Consider the following 22,751-nt stretch of genomic DNA (forward strand, 5'->3'; position numbering starts at 1 on the left):
GGGTCAACCCGGCTAAAACTCAATAAGTATGTAAGGAAGGAAGACATGTAAGAAAGTGGCTTTATATATATATATATATATATATATACAATTACAAGATTGCTAAACCACTAGCAAGACTCACAAAGAACAAGAAACTTAATAAACCAAATTAGAAATAAAAAGGAGGAGGTTACTATAGATCTATAGATATTGCAGCAATTTAAAGGGCAATTAGATATTACTTTGGGAAACTTTATGCCACAAAACAAGAGAACTTGGAAGATATGGAAAAATTCTTGGACTCTTATAATGTCCCAAGATTGAACCAAGATGATCTGGAATATTTGAAAAGATCAAACACTTTTGAGAAAATTGAAATGGTAATCAAAAGGCTTCCCAAAACAAAAGCCAAAGCCCAGATATATTCACTAGTAAATTCTTTCAAACTTTTAAAGAACCTACTGCCAATCCTTTTCAAGATATTTCAGGAAATTGAAAAACAGAAACACTCCCAAATAGTTTCTATGAAACTAACATCACCCTGACACCAAAATCAGAGATTCTACAAAAGCAAACAAACAAACAAACAAACAAAGCCCTACAGGCCAAAATCTTTGATGAATACAAATGCAAAGATCCTCAACAAAATTCTAGCAAATAGGATCCATCAAAGGTCATACAAGATGACCAAGTAAGATTCATTCCAGAAATGCAAGAATGGTTTAACATACTCAAGTCAATCAATGCAATGTAATACACCATATCAACAAAAGGAAAAATAAAAAAAAATCACATGATTACATCAATAGATGCAGAGAAAGCATTTGACAAGGTCAAACACACACTCATGAGAAAACCTCTCAACAAGATGAGAATGGAAGTAACTTTTTTCCATATAGTCAAGGCCATTTACCACAAGCCCCTGGCAAATACTGTACTCAATGGCTTGAAAAATTAAAAGCTTATCTATAATATCTGGTACAACATAAAGACACTCCCTTTCATCACTTCTATTCAACATAGTGTGGGGATGTGTCTTTGTGGGACCTGGCCATATGTTTCGCTCCCAGGACCTGAGCACACAGCCTATGCAGCTAGGCACCTCCTTATCTGTCATATTATGGGCCTAAAAATGAGGCAAAGAAGACCTGCACAGCTTTATCTGGTTATCTTGTCCTTGGCTACAGGGAATAGCATACTCCTTCAAACCATATCTTGCATACATTTGGGACACCAAGGACTCTGCGGACCCAGCTGCACTCAAGTGATAAATTGTTTCAAGGCCATTTACCACAAGCCCCTGGTAAATAATGTACTCAATGGTGAAAAACTAAAAGCCTATCCTATACGATTTGGTACAATATAAGGTCGTCCCCTTTTGCCACCTCTATTCAACATAGTACTGAAGTACTTGCTAGGCAAGAAAAAGATACCAAGGCATCCAGATAGAAATGGAAGTCAAGCTCTCACTGTTTGCAGATGGTGTGACACTATATTTAGAAAATCCTGAAGACTCTACCAAAAAGCTTATAAAACAATAGATTTTGTATAGTAAGGTGACAAAATTAGCACTCAAAAATCTTAGGGGCTGGAGTGGTGGTGCTAGAGGTAAGGCATCTGGCTTGCAAATGCTAGCCTAGGATAGACCTCAGTTCGATTCCCTGGTGTCCCATATGGTCCCCCAAGCCAGGAGTGATTTCTGAGCGCATACAGTAACCCCTGAGTGTCAGCGGGTGTGGCCCCCCCAAAAAAAAAACCAAAAAAAAAATCCTTGGCATTTTGATATACAAATAATGAACGAGAAGAAAAGAGACATTATGAAAACAATCCCATTCACAACTGTGCCTCAGAAAATCAAGTATCTCGAAATGACAAGCCATATGGTATACATTTATATTCAGCTTTGGTCAGTCAGTAATTCTAAATCGTTTTTCAAAGCAGTAGCATCAATTTACCTACCTATAAACAGTTCTAATGTGAAAGTTCGTATCTTCTTCACATTTTGTACGGGCAATTTTGTAAATTTTGGCTAATCAAGCAATTGTGTAAATTTAGGTTAATCTTTCATGATTTTTCTCTGTGGCTTCAATATGTGTTTTTCTAATGACTAATCAGATGGAAGGACTTTTGAGTTTACTGAAATTTTAAGTGTCATATGAAGTGCCTTTCATTCTATCAGGCTGCTTTTAGTTTGTAGTTTGAGTTGGCTCTCCGTCATGCTGCAATCTTTGGCTTGCCCATTTATCTCTTTTTCTAATTTTTTATATAATAGAAGCAAGTTCTTAAGTTTGATATTTTGAATTTATAGTCTTTTATTTTATGGTTACTATTCCTTGTGCTTGGTTCCAGAATCCTTCTTCAGCTTCAATCACAAAGTTTTATTTTAACTTAATTTAATGGTTAGATAATGATATTTCTTGCAGGTTCTACAATGTAGTCAAACCTTTATTATGAGGCTGGTCCTCTGACTTTTTAGTTATCAGTGATCTGCTTTGCCTTTGACCATAGTATTCAAGTATTTAATTCTCCTTTTTTCAGATACACTGAAGGCACTTTTCCTAGCAGGCCTGATAATAAGGTGGGTTTCTATGGACTTAGTATCTTATCTTTTCAATGGTAACAGTCCCTTTTTCTAGGAACTTTCTTGATGACATTGCCCAAATGTTTAAGTTGATCGTGTATCAGTTGTAATCCTGCCTTCTAACAGAGAACTAAACAGAGAACATGGGTTGGAGGTAAAAGTTGTGGAGGACTCTGTTCTTTGTAGCCATAATATCTTGGTTTTCCTTGTTGTTATCTATCAGTTAAGTGCTTAGCTATTTCCTGAAGACTTTTTCTTTTCTCTCAACAATAACAGATTATTTTGGTTGTTTCTGTTTAGTCACAATAATCTGACTTCTCCGGGGTGTCCTTTATCACAAATGTAAGAATGTTCCATCCCCTGAACACCTCTAAAGGGTGTGATAGTGAATAAAAGACATTGTGGGCAATGAATCAACTAGTCATTTCAGATATTTTCCCCCTTCCTACCTTTTCAGTAATTTTTAAATGCTGGCTTGGCAAAAAATAATGCATTACAAAATGCTGCTAATATGCATTACAAAATGGTCTTAACATTCAAATAAATGTAAAGAATATGCAAGGGGAGTTCTACTACTTTGGCAAATCCTCAAGCAGAGGAAATGTTGGACAGACTGCATTTAATAGAGACCTTATGAGCACTGTGATGGAGATCATTGAGGACTCCAGAATGTCAGAGTTGATCTAGAATCCTGGAAGCAGAGCAGCCTGCCTATGCTGCAATGGGTTTATACAAAGATAAATAGAAATATAAGGAGTCAGAGCTGACCGCCATGTTTGCCATAGGGCCAGTGTCATAGGCTAACCTAACATTTGAAAAAGAAGCAAAACTAGCAGCAACATCTCTTGGATATACTGGCCTTGCAGCTGATTGACTGAAGCACCTTGGGAGAGGGGTGGAGCAAGTCCCCCCTTCCCCCAAATCTGGCAGCTGTATACACGTATGCTAATGGCCCAAATTTCACCACTTTTCCTGTTATCTCTACAGAGACACTTAGCCACCCCAAACTCCAGTTATGCCAGCTTTGTGGCTGACATCTCCAGGGATTATTTGGAGCTAGGGTGGACTGCTCCCCACAACCATACTTCCAAAAGTCCTGGCACCCAGTTCCAGGAATCACTGCTGCTGCCATATAAGCTCATTGGCTAAGCTCCACAGATCCTCAAAGTCCTGGACCTTGTGGCTGTCTACATAATTCTAATACTGACTTCCCAGTAGGACGACACAAAATTAGGAGTGAAATTATGACAGAAGCCATATAAGCCCAACAAACAAAACCAACAATGAAGCCATAAACAGGTCAATAAATTTTCAAACAATGACATGAAGATTCCAAAGCGAGATATGACAATTTTCACAAATATCCTCTTGATGAAGTTTTTTTTTTTATTTGCTAATTCCATTACTATTGAGCTGTACCAAGCAAACAATAATTCAGACCAAAGGTTAGGTTTAGGGAGGTTGAGAAACTGGGGACAATAGTGGAAGGAATGTTACACTGGCAGTAGCATTGGTGTTGGAATATTGAATGCCAGACAAATATAATGAGCAACTCTATAAATCATGGTATTTAAAATAAAAGAAATTTAATATTAAAAATGAAATATTCCTAAGAAAAGTCCAAACCTAGCCTCTTCAACTGTTGGTTTTCATTCTATATAATCTTGTGTAACTGAAAGTAGAAGTTGTGAACATTTTGTTTTGAAATAAATTCACTACTTATTAGCAGTAAATGTAAATTTTATATGCCCAGGGTCATATAAAAGTAGTTTAGGCATGAAAAGAAATCATTCTCCCTGGCTTCTATTTTTACTATGAATCTTAATTTAATGGTTTAAAAATTATTTTAGTCACCATGATTTATAATACTGTTAATGATAGGGCTCAATGCATACCAACACTCCAACTCACATCCTCCACTAGTTTCTGCTTCACTGCATTTTTATATCAGCTAAAACAATATCCCACCCCACCCCACCATCTTTCTGCTATTGTGAGCTCAGTTCTCAAATTCTGTGGCTTTTGGTGATTTGTTATTCCTTTATTATGCTTCTTTATATACCACATATGAGAGAGATGATTCTGTCTTTCCCTCTCCTTTTGGCTAACTTCATGAGACTCTTCAGATCTATCCACATAACCCACAAATTGCATGATTTCATCCCATCCCCTCCCTCCCTCTTCCTCTTCTTCCCTTCCCTCCCTCCCTCCCTCCCTCCCTCCCTCCCTCCCTCCCTCCCTCCCTCCCTCCCTTCCTTCCTTCCTTCCTTCCTTCCTTCCTTCCTTCCTTCCTTCCTTCCTTCCTTCCTTCCTTCCTTCCTTCCTTCCTTCCTTCATTTTGGGTCAGACCCAGTGTGCTCAGGGCTTACTTTTTTTTTTAATTATCTTTATTTAAACACCGTGATTACAAATATAATTGTAGTTGTATGATTACAGTCATGTAAAGAACACCCCCCTTCACCAGTGCAGGATTCCCACCACCAATTTCCCAGATCTACCTACTCCCCACCCCACCCACACCTGTACTTGAGACAGGCTTTCTTTTTCCCTCATTCATTCACATTGTTATGATAGTTTTCAGTGTAGTTATTTCTCTAACTGCACATATCACTCTATGTGGTGAGCTTCATGTCATTAGCTGCACCTACATGGGAGGATGGGGGGAAGTAAGGGTTGGGACTGAAGCAGTAAAATATTAGAAATGAGCTTTGTAGGGCAGTATCAAGGTCACAATACAAGATGGATATTATGGATATATAGAATATATGCATACAATACTATCAATATGAAAACAAGGCGAAAAAATATCCACTGACTGTCCCAACATAAACTGGTGCTAGAACAGCCTGCCCTCCTCCCAGAGCGCATTCCCATTAGTGTAGGGAGAAATAGGGAGAAAGCCTGTTGACCCCTATAGAGTCCACCTAGACTGGCGCCAAGGGAAGGACTGAAGTCCAGGGGAGAAAAACCCTATACCTGGCAAGAGCTAGTCTCCAGAATCAAGGAGGAAACCGGAAGTCAGATGTCTGCCCACCCTCCTCCCCATGCACCTCCCCCATGGAGTACAGAGGGAGGAGGGAAGCCTGAGGACCACTAAGAGTCCACCTGAACCCACTTCTGACCATCTGAGCTGGCACCCAGGGAAGGCCTAGAGTCAGGGGGAAAAAGACAAGGATGGCTGGGGGCCTGCCAAGCCTCCCAGCACTCCCCAGGCTAGGGAGTAAAGCTCTGGTGTGGGGCCTCCCCAAACCCTATACCTGGCTGGTCTCCAGAATCAAAGAGGAAACCGGAAGCCAGATGTCTGCCCGCCCTCTTCCCCATGCACCTCCCCCCTGGAGTATGGAGGGAGGGGGGAAGCCTGAGGACCACTAAGAGTCCACCTGAACCCACTTCTGGCCATCTGAGCTGGCACCCAGGGAAGGCCTGGAGTCAGGGGAAAAAGACAAGGATGGCTGGGGGCCTGCCAAGCCTCCCGGCACTCCGCTCAGGGCATACTTACTTTGGTTCTGTGCTCAGGGACCACTCCTGGTGGCCTCAAGGGACCATATGGGGTTACAGGGATCAAACCTGGGCTAGCTTCATGCAAGGCAAGAGCTCCAGCCCCAATTTCATCTTTTCTTAAAGCCAAGGAGTATTCCATTGTGTATACATATATCATAGTTTCTTTATCTAGTCATCTGTTCTTGGACTTGAATTGTTTCCAGATTTTGGCAATTGTTAACAGTGCTGCAATGAACACAGGTACACCGATGTCTTTTTTTGAAGAGTTTCTTGGTCTGGGGTATATGCTCAGAAACAGAATTCAGGGTCTATGGAAAAATCAATTCTCAGGTTTTTTTTTAAGTGTTCATATTGTTTTCCAAAAAGTTCGAAACAGTTGATATTGCCACCAGTAGTGATTGAGGACTCCTTTTGATGAGTCCCAGACTCAATGGCTGAGATACTATTGATTGATTTAAACTTCCTTGATAATCAGAAAGTACAGAATATTTTTCATCTACCTACTGGCCATCTATCTGTTGTTTTAGAGGAAGTTTCTGTTCAACTTTTCCCATAATTTCTGGGTGGGGTTAATTTCTTTTTCTTGTTAAGTTTTTGTGTATTTTGTATATCTTTGATATTAACCCTTTGTTAGATGAGTGGTGGGCAAATATTCTCTCCCAGCCTGTGAAGTATCTTTTTAGTGTGGTGGTCATTTCTTTTGTAGTGCAAATGCTTCTTAATTTCATGTAGCCCCTTTTACCTTTGCTTCCATTTACTTTGCCACTGGCACTGAATTATTAAAAATGCCTCTAGATTCAATGCCTAGAAAGATTCTGCCTGTGTTTTCCAGTTGCCTACACTCACCCCTTTTATTCATTATAGGTCCTGGCCATAGCAATAAAATAAGAAAGATAAATGAAAGGCATCCACATTAGAAAAGAAGTCAAACTGTCACTATCTGTGATGACATCAAACTATACTTGAACTCTAAAGACTAAAAAATCTCTCAGAAACAATAAACCTGTACAGTAGATGTGGCAGTCTATAAAATCACCATGCAGAAACCTGTATATACAAATTATGCAAATAATAAAATGGAAAAGAGAGAAAAAGAAGAAACAATCTCACTCACAACTGCACCCATGTAGCCCCACAAATCAAGATGAGAGGAAGAAGACTATACCAAGACAAATAAAGCACTGCTAATAGCAATTAAAAAATATGACATAGCAAATAGAAACATATCCCGCCTTAAAGCAATAGACAAATTTAAACAATATACAGATTTAATGCAGATCCTATTAAAAAAACCCATGGCATTCTTTATGGGTGACAGACCAAATACTGCTGAATTGTTTATAAAGCAATATAACCCCCCAAATAGCCAAAGCAATCCCCGTAAAAAAGAAGATTGGAGGCCTCTCTTTTTAAAACTTTAAATTACACTACAAGGCTATTATAATCCAGAAATTGTGGTACTAGTAGGCAGACTCTCAGTCCAATGGAATGGAATAGAAAGCCCAGAGACAGATCTTCAGGTGTATGGCCAATTAGTCTTTGGCAAAAGAGCTAAGAAATAGGAAGTAGAGGGAGGAAAGCTTCTTCAGTAAATGGTAATGGGAAAACTGGGCAGTCACATCTGACTTAGATACATCTCTATTCACAAAAGCCAGAAATTTAGTCACTTTTTCTCCTCCTTTTGGTCAGCATAAGTTTAGAACTGCATTCACTTTGAAGTTGAGGCTACAAGGCTAAACATCCTTCTTGCTATAGTCATATTCAGATGCAGGAGGAGTGTGCCAAGAACCACGTAGCTTTCCAGCCTCACTCATTCTTGTATATGATATATGGTGGATATGTTAAGACTAATGCTTTGTCTTTTTTGTTTTAATTTATTATTATTATTATTGTTATTATTATTATTATTATTATTTTGGTTTTTGGGTCACACCTGACAGTGCCCAGGAGTTATTGCTGGCTCTATGCTTACTCAGAAATCGCTCCTGGCAGGCTCGGGGGACCATATAGGATGCCAGGATTTGAACCACCGTCCTTCTGCATACAAGGCGAACGCCTTACCTTCATGCTATCTCTGTTTTGCCTTTTTCTAAAGACATTATTCAGGACTACTCAAAGACAAATGTGACTACGGTCTCTCTTAGAGATGTAATAAAACCTTCAGAGTGGCGAAAATGAAGTCTAAAATACAAATGTAATGATATAGCTCAAGAGGAAGTCAAACAGTATGGCACTTATTATTAGATCTGCCTTTGTAACTGAACTTTGTAACAATTACTTCAGTTCTGGACAAAACTATGACATAAAAAGTTAAATTATAACATTTTTGGATTTTTTGGTCCAGTGTTTAGGATTCAACCCTGAGCGTCACACATGCAAGGTAAGTGCTCTCTATCACTGAGTCTCACTTTCCCAGCCCCTATCACACTCTATAGTGTTAAGAGTCTAATCCAGACTTTTCATTTGGTTACCAAACATTGTATATGTAAGTGCTCTAAGAGTCTGAGATGAAAAAGGATGAAAAATCATTCAGCAATTGGAGTGGTGCTACAGTTGGTCACTGTCTATTTACAAATTCAGAATAATGCTATCATTTCGGTAAGTCTATTATCATGAGTCCTATTCCTTCTGCTATCATTGTGTTGTTGGACTACATGCATTAGGTTTCAAATGCGTGGATTATAAATCTGGCACAAAGGTTTCTCACAGCCTTGTTAAAAAGGCATTCTAGATGAAGGGCTACAAAGGAGCCTCTTTCCCCTCTTTCCCTATTTTGCAAGGCTCTCCCTTGGGTTCTCAAGCAGGTATCTTAGCAGCTGTGGTGACAGCTCAGATCACAAAGAAGAAACTTACTTCTCAGCTTTCACTTCAGTCTGTCAGTCCCACCTGGGGCTCCAGAACACAGGATATGTTCAAGGGGCTAAATCAGTCCCAGCCCACAGTACTGCAGGTTCCTTGGCAGCCAGTATGCTTTAATATTAAATAATATCCCTGAAAGTTTTATGGTCTAGTATTGGGAACATTTAGTTCAGAACATTTAAAGTTCTTGGTCAATCTGAAACTGATTTTTAAATATGTGAAATACGGACCTACCCTTATTTCCCACATGGAAGTCCTGCACTATTAACTACAAAGGCTGCTCTCACCTGGTTTTCTGTGGTTGATGTTGAAAACTCCATATATGTGTGAACAGGTCTTTTTCAGGGTGTGCTGACTTGTTCTTAATGGCCTGCTTTGAATTTTGATCACAGTGGTCCTACGTAGTGTCAGGAGGTGGGCCAGGGGAATCAATGATGCAAAGATGTTTGGGTCCTGTGATACTGGGGATACCTGGGCTACTCCACTACTGTAGTGATGGAAACTTCAGTGCCACATATACTATGGTCCTGGGGGTGGGTGGGGCTCCAGGGTAGCACATGGCAATGCTGGGGACCATGTGATACTAGATATTGAATGTGAGCTGGGTGGATGCTAAGCATGAACTTTATCTCTGTACTATCTCCCGGCTCCTGGCTCACTTATTATTTTTTTTAACTCTGCGTTAAGAACAAAAGGTTTTACTTATTGAAGCTTTATAATATGTTTGAATGTTGAAAGAGTGTTAAATCCAATCATTTTGTTTTTCGAAAATTCCTTTGACCCTTTCAGTTATGCATTTTCATAAACATTTTGGAATTGGTTATGCAAGTCCTACAAACATCCTATTGAGATTTTGACTGGGATGAAGCTCATAATTTGAGAAGTAATATACTTAAAACACTGAATCATTCAAGGATAAATGTGGAATAATGTTTAAAATACACATGTTTATAAATATTTAGAATATCTAAAAGTGTTTTATACATTTAATTTTTAACTTTAAAATTTAGATGGGGGAGGTTTGGGGACACAGAGAAGTCCTCAAGACTTACTCCTGGGTCTGTGCTAAGAAACTCCAGGCGGTATTTGGGGAAATCATATGTGATACTCGGAGTTGAATTGGAGTTGGCTGTATATGAGGCAAGCACCTTTTACCTTGTTTTATCTTTCCAATCCCCATTTTAAATGTCATTTTTTTTTTCCTTTTGGTTTTGGGCCACAATAACAGTGCTCAGGGCTTATCCTGGTTCTGAGTTTAGGGATCCCTTTTAGCAGGCTAGGGAGACAATATGTGATGCGGGGATTAAACCCAGGTTCATCAAATAGAAAGCAAACACCGACCTATTCTACAATTTCTCCAGACCCTATTTTACACTTTCATTCTATGTACCTTGCATATTTTTCAGAATAAGTCTTTTTTTTTTTTTTTTTTTTTTTTGCCACACTAGAAGTGCTCAGGGGTTACTCCTGACTCTGCGCTCAGGAATCACTCCTCGTGGGCTTAGGAGACCATATGGGATCAAACCCAGGTCGGCCAAGTGCAAGGCCAATGCCCTACTCACTGTGCTATTGCTCCAACCACAGGATAAGTACCTTTTAAATCCTATTGTAAAGAAAGTAAATTTTCTTTTCTTCTAAATGTATATGGCTCATATATACATTTATACATTATATACATTTATATTGCTCTTCTAATATATACTGTATATATAATATACAATATAAATATTATTGTGTCGAGAAAACTTAAATTTTTTTTTGTCTTGGTTTTGAGTCATACCTGGCAGCACTCAGGAGTTATTCCTGGCTCGATGCTCAGAAAATGTTCCTGGCAGGCTCAGGGGACCATCTGGGATGTGGGGATTTGAATCACCGACCTATGCATGAAAGGCAAACGCCTTACCTCCATGCTATCTCTCCGACCTCGAGAAAACTTAAATTTCTTACTAAAGTTCCACTTACTTGTCTGTATTCTTCTAGAGTTTATAAACTCCAATACAAAGTATATAAATACTTCTTACTCCTGAATTCAAAGCAAACATTTTCAGTACAAAAACTACAAAGCCTCATACATACTGAAAGTTTTCTGGAGATATACTTTGTAATAATAATAAAAAAAACCTGTCATCTATTGTTAGTGTCTCAGTTGTTTTTAAAAATAATGGATGTATGCTGAAATTCATCAAGTACCTTTACTATACTTAGATAAATATGACGATTTTTCTTTCACGTATTAGTGTGTTAGGGTTAGGCAATTGACTTTCTTTTGCATAACTAACTTTCGTTTCCTGGGATAAATCCATATCATATGCACATCCCTTTTATGTTCTAGCATATTCAGATTCCTAGTATTTTTCTATAGTGCTTCTGCCTGTGGATGAATGAGCTAGGCCAGTAACTTTTTCCCCCCTTAATTGTGTGTTAGTACTTTTTTTCTTTCAGATTTGGATATGAAGGCATTGCTAGAGTAAGGAAAATGAGCTGTAGAATAAAGACTCTGAGAGAAGATTTTTTGTAAATAATAAAATAATAAAATGATTTATTTTCTGAGTATTTGATAAAATTCACCTATAAAACTTTATTTATTTTGCAGCAGTTTTGAGATAATTATTTTGTTGTTGTTGTTGTTGTTGTTGTTTTTAGGTCACACCAGATGGTGCTCAGGGCTTACTCAGAGCTTACTTTTGACTGTGTTTGGTGATCATGCCTGGAAGTGCTTGGGGCAGCATATGTGGATTTGAACTGGGCTCAATGCATGGAAGGCATTCTATCTTTATAGTGGAGATACTCTCTTTTAATAGATCGACCATTTCATTAAAATTTTCAAGTATCGGGGCCGGGCGGTGGTGCTAAAGGTAAGGTGCCTGTCTTGCCTGTGCTAGCCTTGGACGGACCGCGGTTCGATCCCCCGGTGTCCCATATGGTCCCCCAAGCCAGGAGCAACTTCTGAGCACATAGCCAGGAGTAACCCCTGAGCGTTACTGGGTGTGGCCCAAAAACAAAACAAAAAAAAATTTTCAAGTATCATTATTTCTAATATCCTGCTATTATACTTCCATCTCTGGATCATTATTCCTATAATAATAATACCTCTTTCATTTTTTTAACTTTGGTTATTAGCACCTGATAGAGCAAACTCTTCTTTAGTAACACTTTTATTGTACAGCTTGTTTTCTTGAATAGCTACATCAGTTCTATTTTGGTTACATGCTGTGAGGTATGACTTTCCATTCTTTTACTTTTTATAGTTCATAGTCTTGTGTTTACTGTATATAACTGGATGTTATTTCTCTATCTAATCTTTTTTTCCCTTCTCAGTTTTGGGGTCACATCTGATAGTGCTCTGGGATTACTCCTAGCTCTGCACTCAAGAATAACTCCTGGCAGGCTTGAAGGATTATATGGGGTCCCTGAAGATTAAACCCAGGTTGGCCATCTGCAAGATAAATGCTCTACCCACTGTACTCTTGCATGGGCCCTCTCTCCAATCTCCGCTTTCTAACTAATATGAGTAATTCATTTGCCAGATTTTCATTGAAAAAGTTAATAATATTCTGTAGTTAAGTCTAAATGGAAATTCAAAATCTTATTTTGCATCTTTTATATTCTGCATTCCCGCGTGCTCCTATATATTTTTTGCCTTTAATTTTTATCATACTTCGAAGATACAAGTAATAAGAACATAGTAGGTACTCAATAAACAAATATATAAAATAAATAAAATACAAGTCATGATAATTATACAAGGGTAGAGCTCAGTGGTCAGGGATACATATATATGCCAGCACCCAAATTTGACCCGTGATTATCTTATGGCTCCCCAAGCACTCCTGGTGAGACTTGTTACCACAGGGTCTAACCAGCTGTGAACGCTTGACCCTAGCAATGAACAGTCCTGCTTAATTAGTCAAATATGCTGGGAGTAGTCTTTGGTCTCCCGGAGTACTACCTGGTGGCCTTTGCCCCCAAAAGGACTATGTCAATTTAAGCAACTAATTGAATAATAATGATAAAGTTAATAAGTCTAAATAAACAAGTAAGTGGCATGAGTATACAGGAATATAAAGTATAAATCATGAGAGTCATTTAAAATGATTGTGACAATTTAGGCAATAGGAATTGAGTAAAATATATAGAATGCTGGTAAATATGTCCAGTGGTAGAATAGGGAAGAAGTAAAATTATGAAAGAACACTAGGAACTGCTGGGAGCAGAGGTGGAGCTTTAAATGTGTTAAGGAAAGGCTTTACTAGAAGTAACATTTGTGTAATGGTGGTTAGGGATTGAGCTAGATAGAAGGTACATGGGGAAAAGTATTTCTAGGAGTGAAAACGGTAAGTGCAGAGGTGATTAAACAAAATCCAATTTGAAATGTTAAGTAAAAACAAAAAAACTCCACGACTGCAATTCCACCAGCTTTATAACTCCAGAACTCCGCGCACAGTCACACCTCTCCAGGCAGACTTACTGTCCAGCTGACAACTCTGGCCTTTTCAGAATGAAAGTGAGTGGATTTTGCTCCCTGCAGCCAATGTCCAGCAGCCCCCACATTGGAACTCTGCCATCTCAAGGGGCCCAACTCCACAACTCCAAAAGCACAGCTGCTCCACAGCTCCTCTTAATTTCACACTAATCACAGCCCAGTAGGAGCACAGCAAACCCAATGCGGAAGACACGTTGAAGCCCAGCAAGCTCGATGAACAAAAACAAGAACACAGAGGGCTCCAACAGCACCAATCAGCTCAGTGAATCCTCAGACAATGACTTTAGTGGCACCACTGTGAGGATGTTTAATGGGATCGAAGAAACAATATCACAGGTAGGCAGCAAAGTCAGAAGCGCAGAAGAGAGAATGAGTGCTGAAATGAGAAAGCCATGAGCAGAAATGAAGAGCGTGGTAGGTGATTTCAAACAATCAACAGAAGCTCTTTACAACAGAGTGATAGCAGCTGAGCAAAAGATCAAGGAGCTCCACAATAAGATGAAGGAGATCAGCTAAAAAAAAAAATGGAAGGTGGAAAATGTCTGAAAAGAAATAAACAGCATGCCAGAGAACTATGGGGTGAGCTCAAGAGGATTATCTCTAGAAAATACTGAAGTTATAATAGTTAAACTGTTAGCAGAAAAAGATCAGAGTCCAATGGAACAACAAAAAAAGTAGAAACAAACATTAATATGGATGGGAATCAATTTTATCATAAAGGTATTAGACGCGGGGAGAAGACCTATTTAAGACATGAAGCTGAGAAAACCAAAAACAGAATTATTTGGAACATCACTAGACTGGGAATGAGAGTCCATAATTAGGCATGGCTACATAAAGGATGATAGCTCCATACAATGATATATTATGTTATAAAGAAACATTAGGTAGATTTATTGAGGATACTAAAGTTGATTCATCTTTGAAAGTTTGGTAGATTATGAATAAAAGGGAGTTGACAAGCTTCTATGTCCTGGAGCTCATGTTCTTTTTTTTTGGCTTTGTATTCTGAAAGCATGAAGGTATTTTTGCTTATTTTAGGGTTCATTTACTGTGGCCTATAAACTATAATTGGAAAAATTAGATGTTACTGACTAATGCAATCTCTACTCACTGGAACTTAATGATTCAACTTTAAATCTGATTTTCACCTCTAGGCAACTTTTAACCATATTGGCAAATAATCACTGTTAGTGACTTGGTTAAAAATCATAGGAATAATGTGATGCCAGCATATGTACCTAAGTCCCCTAAATCTTCATTATTTACAATATGGCTATCGTTGATAAATGATGTAGATGATATGCAAAAAATTCTCAGCTGCTGTAACTTCATTAAGAAAGTAAAATAAAGCTGGAGAGATAGTACAGAGGGAAAGGTGCTTGCCTTGCATGAGCCTGCCAAATGGTGACTCTTGAGAGCCAGGAGTAATCAATCCCTGATCATTGCTTGGTGTGGCCCCCAAAACAAAACAAAACAAAACAAAAGTAAAGTGAGGAATCAGAAACAGGAGTTAAGAAGCTTGCCTTGCTTGTGATTAATGTAGGTTTGATTCTTAGCACCACATATGGTCTTTGTGCATATGCCCAGGAATGATCCTAGAGCACAGAGCCTGAAGTAAGCCCTGAGCACAGTTGGTTATGCTCCACCCCCAAAAAAGCCTAAGAAAAAAAAAATTAGAAAGTAAAAGGAGATGTTTTATTGTACCCTATTTATAAAAGCAGAACAATATTAAAACATCTTAAAACATTTAAAATGGGAAAGATAGAAATATATTTCCTTTTTCCCTGGCCAATTCATAGTAAACCAGAACAGCCAATTAATGAAAATGATCTGTTTTCCAGGTCTGGTAATTTAGTCCTTCATAATAACTCATCGCTCATTTTAATTTCAAGTTCATTCACTTTAAGCAAAGGGCTTTCTTGTATTTATTAAACTATCCACAGAAATGTAGAGACTATAAATAGTTAATATGGCTACTGTCATACTAAAAAACATACTATACAGATTTCATACTAGTTATGTAACCCACAGTACATAAGGAACCTCAGCCTGATCAAATCAGCTGGCAGAAAGAGGAAACAAACCATTATTTTTTATAAATGATCCATCACTGTGACCCATGTTAAACAAAATTGCATGCAAGGGAAACTAAAAATACACAAGCAACTACAGAGTTACGTTGGGTTGATCTATATCAATCACAAATTGAGAATTAAAGTGCACTCTGAAATCATGGGAATGTACCGAAACAATAAGGAAGTCCTATTATGTACTCTGAATGCATCATTGCCTCTCAAAAATATAAGACCAGAGATTGTTTATCATAACTAATACTAGGTCGATGAAATGGAGTTTCCTTTCTTGACTTTAGAGAACAACAGTTTCTACTTGTGAAACTTATACTTTCCTTAGATATTATTATGATAATGTCAATGAAATGTATAGCTCAAATTTGATAGGATAAGTCACAGTAATAAAACTTCTTTATTCACATAGAAACGTATTGGGAAAAAAAATTACCGAGGTCAAAGAAATATAGCAAATTTTATAACACAGCTGTGCAGAGGAAGTTTCCAAATCTGCATACATACATGATAAAATATTTTCTTAAATTACTATGTCATTAAAGAACTTTTAGGCTGGCCAATATATTCTACTTTAAGGAAAGATGGTCATATATGTTATAGGCTCATTTCAGAGTTTACCAGAGTCAACTTTTAATCATGATTCCTTGGGAAGTATAGGAAAGTAAATATACACATTGGAACTTTCGATATAGGTTCTCTGTCTCCGAGGGTACTTCGGCATATGCTTGGTATATATATTTCTTGAATCTGTTATTATTAATCATTTCTTCACAAAGGAAGTGCAGAAATTAACTGAGGTATAGATTTAAAGTATGGAATATAATATTCAGTTCTAGTTCACGTGCAATTTACTTCATTAAAAAGGCACCTTTTTAAGACAATGAGCAAAGGCTTCAATTACTGTTACTGTTTTGATGGCTTTTACCATAGATATGATCATTTTTTGGAGGTGTTACAATGATGCCTGCATTGCTATGATTATTAAATGTGCCATGATACATGTTTCCCCACAAATCTGAAAGGATAGCATCTCTGCTAGTTTCCCTTTTTAATTATTAGTTGAACCCATCTGCTGCACTAAGGGCAAAGTTGCTTCTTCACTGCACAGCTGAAAAAAAGAAAACATCACCCACATGACTGCTAATAGTGTTAAAGCATCTTAGAGAACAGGTAATATAAACCAGGCTGTCCTTAGAGATAAAGTTGCAGTCAAAGCACAAATTGAGACAAAATCCTAGTTTTGTTTATCTCTTTTCAACATTAGGCTATGATTTCCTCTCCTTAGCCTAAGACTATTCAATGTATCTAATCATATGTATGTGGTTAGTTTTGTTTTATTACTATTATTATAATTATTTAGTTTTTGGGTCACACCAGGCAGTGCTCAGGGGTTACTCCTAGCTCTGCATTCAGAAATTGCTCCTGGCTGGCTCAGGGAACCACATGGGATGCCGGGATTCAAACCTCTATCCCAGATTGGCTGCGTGCAAGGCAAATGCCCTACTGCTGTGCTTTCGCTCTGATCCCTTTTTTATTATTTTTATTCTTTTTCTATAGGTACTACACTCAGTGGAGCTCTACCTGGTGGTGGATGGGGGAATCAGGACGATCCTGGGTGATGCTGGGGTAAGGGGCTCACATAAAGTGCCGGGACCAAACTCAGTATATCTGAGCTACCTTCCTGGTGACGTCTATATATGCACTTTATAAACTACACATGCCAATTTATTTCAACAATCATGAGCTTGCTTGTTGAGATTTTTCTGTCTTAAAGTTGTAATTTTAAGTGAATTGTAATTCCAGTGAAATAGGAATATGTTAGTAATGGTGGTTTAGTAGGAACTGTGTTAATGTACTTTACTACCTTACACAAGAACTCGCTTAAAGTACTTAACCTTATCAAGTAAATTATTTATTCCATGGATGAGAAAAATGAGATTTAGCTCAGTGACAAAGAAGAGGTAAAGACCCAAGCAGAGTAAATTAAGTACCTATGCCATTAGTCATCATATATCCCATCTACTTAAAAATATTTCTCAGAAGTCATTATTTTGGTGATATGATTATATATAACTGAGCCAATAACTACCAGCATAGTGAGAGAAAGGCCAATATTTACAAGTGGCTCAAATTTTTCAGCTTCACAAATAATTAACCTGCAAGTCTTAGAAGTGAAGCATGAGGTACTACAACTATGGCTACTAAAAAATATCTGTTATTTCAATATGTTTTGCTATAGGACAATGGCATTTATGAAACACTACTTTCATCATTTTTCTTTTTTTTAAATTAATATCTTTATTTAAACACCTTGATTACAAATATGATTGTAGTTGGGTTTCAGTCATGTAAAGAACACTCCCTTCACCAGTGCAACATTCCTATCACCAATGTCCCAAATCTCCCTCCTTCCTCCCCCCCCCCCCCGTGCCTATACTCCAGATGATAGGAAGTGGGGCACCTGTTTTCTCAGGTAGCCTTGGGTTTCAGTGAGTTTCAACAGCAAATTCATCCTCAAGTCGACAGCTACGAAATTCCCAGACAACTATTATGGCCTTTAGGTACCATGCTATGGGAAATAAAGAGCATAACAGAAAAACAGAAAACATAGGCACTAGAAACCTCTTATTAATTATGGCCCAAGAACATCTGAAAAGGGCCTGGGAAAGAAAAATTGTTTGACATTCGTGTTCCTACATGAGCAAAGTGCTGACGACAGAGCTCAGGATTACTCAGGGAAAACAGTAAAAGGTTCTTTCCCACTTAACTGTTTTGAAAGATACTGTGAAGCACAGGCTTCAGCTCCAATATACCAAAATTCCACCTTTCTTTCTGGTGGGTGAGGGGACTCCCAAGCTGTATTAGGAGGCCACCAACTGGTGGTTCAACATGGGATCTAGGGGATGAGGTGTTGCTTGGAACCTGGAAGTGCTTGGGGATACCCAGGAATTACCAGGCAATGCTTCAGAGACCATGCAATACTGAGGACGGAAGTTCAGTTGTTCCAATTCTCACTTTAACCCCTGGACTCTGTCTCTGGCCTTTAAATCTCACTTTTCTACTGCAGGTGTTTATCGAATGGTACAAAAGATATCTAATCTAGGCTTTCAGCCAATGCAAATAGTACAGCAGAAAAGCCCATGGCAGAAGTGGATACCACGGACAGCCAAAGCCCTGGCAATGGGATCCCTGTTATAGAACTCATCCCCAGCAAACCTACCCAGTTTCTCAGGAGTCAGTCAAGAAAGGATGGCCAAAATAAGGCATTTTCGTCCCATTTTATTTGCTAGGAGGCAAGCCCAACACTTAGGCTAGCTAAAAATCCCTGGAGAGAGATTAAAACTTGGGAAAACAAGCCGTTACTTCACAATAAGAGATTAAGTCAAGACTGAAGGATAGGCATAAACTTGACTATCAACTTAGATAATGTATAATATCCTCTTCTCACGCAGGCTAAAAATAGGCATGCATCAGAGATTTACTTTAACATGCTTCTCATAGACCTCTAAAGGGGGTTTCCTTCCATTAGCACCAGACACATCAGCTTCTGAAGCAGCACTCCTGCTAAGGATGCCTTGCTATCTTTGTGGTACTATAGAAACCCGAGTCTTAACACTGCCTCAAGGAACCCCAGCTTTTTGGAGCTCAGAAAAGGGAAGAATACCTTGGGAAAGACCTAAGGATTGGAGGGTATAATTGACAGTTTGTAAACAGCTCTGCTAAATCTACACAAATTTATAGATAAAAAAATGTCCCAAGATATTGTAAAATGCTGCATTATTGGCATTACATACTTTGTCAACAGTTCACATTTTAGTCAGCATCACAAAAGTTTCTTCACCTCAAAAGATACAATTATTTAGAAAACATGGTCAACATTTTCTTTTCTTTTTTTGGTTTTTGGGTCACACCTGGCAGCGCTCAGGTATTACTCCTGGCTCTATGCTCAATCCTGCTGGGATTTGAACCACAGACCTTCTGCATGCAAGACAAACACCTTATCTCCATGCTATCTCTCTGGTCCCCAAGGTCAACATTTTCAACAGATAAAACTAATTGGTTCTTTTAAGATGCATACAGGACACTGCATTAAGTTAGAAAGTGCAGTTGCCATCATTATATCAAAGCAAGTCAATTTTTGAAATAATTCTGACATTCTCAATATTTTTTTTAAGATGAAAGCCTTCTTTCCTTTCTTCTTTTTTCTTTATTTCTTCTCTTTCTTTCCTCCATTCATTTCCCTTTTCCTTCCTTCTCTCTCCTTCCCTCCCTCCAAACCTCCCCCTTTTCTTCCTTCTTCATGTGTGTACTTTTTAATATTAAGGTTCCCTAGAATGTACCTTCCACTGGCAGAATACAATGACTGCATAAAAAATGTATATTTGTTAGGACAAATATCCCATGAGTTAGTCTTCCTACAACTTACTATAAAACATGTGGTTTCTGACTTTTAACACAAGGTAAAGATAACCTTCATCATCAATACATCTTGGAGACATCTGTAATAACAATTATACAGTCACCTATCTTATGAGGGTAAATGCTCCTGAAAGATCCCTCATAGAGAATTTCCTGAGAGAAAACCCATTACTCAACCTTTATTTTGGGGGGAATTCAATGACCTCTTAGGCCTTCAAATTTTTATATGTATGTATATTATTTGTCTAAATACCAAATATCCGCTTCCAAGAAGTCAAATTACTTCAGTGATTAATAATCCCGATAGCTACATTATAGTCTTTCTATTTTTACAGCTTGGGTAGGGGCAGTCACAGGCAATTCTTCAGCATGCAGGAATCTCTGCTGTTACTATAAATGGAATCTCTGGCTGGGCTAGACTTAAAAATCTCCATAATCTTCTTTGTAAAATAAACCTGACTGTAGTTTACCATATTGACATTTGGGACCTTGACAAAAATACTGATTTGCATCGAATCACCCTTCAGTGAAAGCCAGAGTTTGCTTGTTTAAGTCCAGCCCACACAAAGAGAGCTTCCAAATAATGAATTTAATATACAGCCATAACTACAAATAAGAAACAACAGATTGACAGATATCTGAGTAAAGCCTGTAAAATGAAAAAAAAATTAAAAGAAAATAAAAGGATATAGTGCATTAATGACAAATAATGTATGAAGCCACACTCAGTGACTAAGATAGTATACCTGAAATTTAAAAATATTATTTTTCCTATTAGGCAAAATGATAAAAAAAATTGTAAGAGGGAGAAATCCGCTTGAAAGCACAGAGATAAGTAGGAGAAGAAACACAAGACTATTTAAATTTAATTTTATAAAGACACAGAAAAAAAAAAAGAGCTGGGATCCCAATAATATATGAAAGTTTTCTCCAATCCAATCTATGGATACATAGATCTTTATATTAAAAGAGCTGTGAAATGCTGAAAACTGTTTATGACTTCTAAAGACCGGTTCTACAAATTTCCTCCAGCTATGTTTATCCTAGGGGAAGAACTTAGTCAGATATTTTTGGGGCTTATTTATTTATCAGCACACTATATGATAAAATTAAAAATGGACAAAATTTTAAAAAATTCAAATAGGATAAAATTTAAGAATATCTGGAACTCTTAAACCTTTTGTTTTAAAGATGTTAAAAGCTTTCAGGTAAAAACAAAGCACAAACATACAAAAAAAATAAGGAATCAAAAATGTCAGTAGGCAAATCTGTTTTCAGCCAAATCAAAGCACAGGAACCAGCTTATCTTCCTATTTTATATGCCTATGAAGTAAGACAACAGGTTTTAAACAGTGGTCCTTTCCTTTCTATTTTTCTCATATTTTGCTTTGCCTATGCAAAACAAAACAAAACAAAAAAACAAAAAAGAAACAATCCCCCCCAAACCCAAACCAAACAACCAACAAAAACCTTGCCATGCACATACTTTTTTAAAAAAATTTTTTATCGTATTTTTTATCTCTTATCTCTAAATTTGGGGTTCTCGCCTTTTTCATAGAACCTTGGACACAGATTAATTTATTTTTCTACATATGCATGAATAAAGAAAGGTTGGGGGTCAGGGGCCAAGTGGTCTTGGATGCACTGCTGGGAAATAAATAAGACAGAACTAAATATCCAAGCCAAAGTCAATAATAATAGAATCAAGGGACCTAAACTTGAACAATCTAAACTCACAGGGGCCTGTTACACTGGTAGACCAGAGGGCAAAGGGTGGTGGGATGGGATGTACTCTGGTCTCATTGGTGGAGAGAGGTTGACACTGGTGGTGGGAAAGGCCCTGATTCATTGTATATCTAAAATTCAACTATGAAGGACTCTGTAGATCACAATTGTTTCAACAAAATAAAATAAAAAAAAACAGTGGTACTCATTTAGACATATACATACATATTTATATATATAAAGCAGGAAACTATAGAAAAAAACTAGATGAAGTAATCCCAGTCACTGATAAAGTAATCCTAATGTCACTGGGGTGCGTCTTGCAGCACACGGAGAGGAGAGAAAACAGAATTGGAGAATTGGATTATTCAACTGAGTAGAGGAAACAGCTGCAATTTGGTTAGGTGTAAGTGACTACAACTGGCAAGGCAAAGAGTGGGATAGAAGGAGGCGATCAGAGTTCCAGAGACTACAGATGTTCTTCTCCCCCTACCACATTTCAGTGAAAGGTGTACTGCCATTCTTGGTTGCAGTACATGCAAAGAAACTACTGGGAAAAAACCAATAGCAAAAAAGAAGAAGCAGAAATCCTTATAATCTATATGGAACTAGGCATAGTCCATATTTCCACTAAGCCAGAACTTTCCAACACACAAGGCATCAAATACAAGATGGCACTGCCTTGGGAGGGAGACCAAAGGAAGCTGGAGACTAAGTGGTTTGGATAAAGCTTACCTCAAATCTGGGAAATACTAGTCTCAAAAGAAACTGAGTATATGTCAAAATAAATTCCAAAACTACTGAAAAGAACTAGAAAAAAGATGCATCATGTAATGCTGTAAAATTCAGTGTCAGTCACCCAATCAAAACATATCAAATATTAAAAGAAGTGGACATGTACCACAGCTAAAAGAAAAAATACCAATAAAAAATTATCATCAAGTTATTCGCTTTGTTCAAAGAAGTGGTTAGAAAGTATAAAAGAAAAATACAAGGAGAATGGAAAATTGAAAACTTCAGGTTGGTAATTAGAAAACTTGAATAAAAGAGAGAGATTCCTTGAAAGGTTAAATTTCACTCTGGAAGACATATCTTGTCTCTAGGGGAAAAC

General features: G+C 37.8%; 1 protein-coding gene across 1 annotated transcript in view; it reads right to left on the reverse strand.

Moving 5' to 3' along the window:
- The window catches only part of LDAH (lipid droplet associated hydrolase), a 96,723-nt gene that overhangs the window by 8,699 nt on the left and 65,273 nt on the right, over positions 1 to 22,751 (reverse strand). The window lies entirely within an intron of this gene.

Source organism: Suncus etruscus, chromosome 12 (assembly GCF_024139225.1).
Source record: "Suncus etruscus isolate mSunEtr1 chromosome 12, mSunEtr1.pri.cur, whole genome shotgun sequence".
Classification (NCBI taxonomy): domain Eukaryota; kingdom Metazoa; phylum Chordata; class Mammalia; order Eulipotyphla; family Soricidae; genus Suncus; species Suncus etruscus.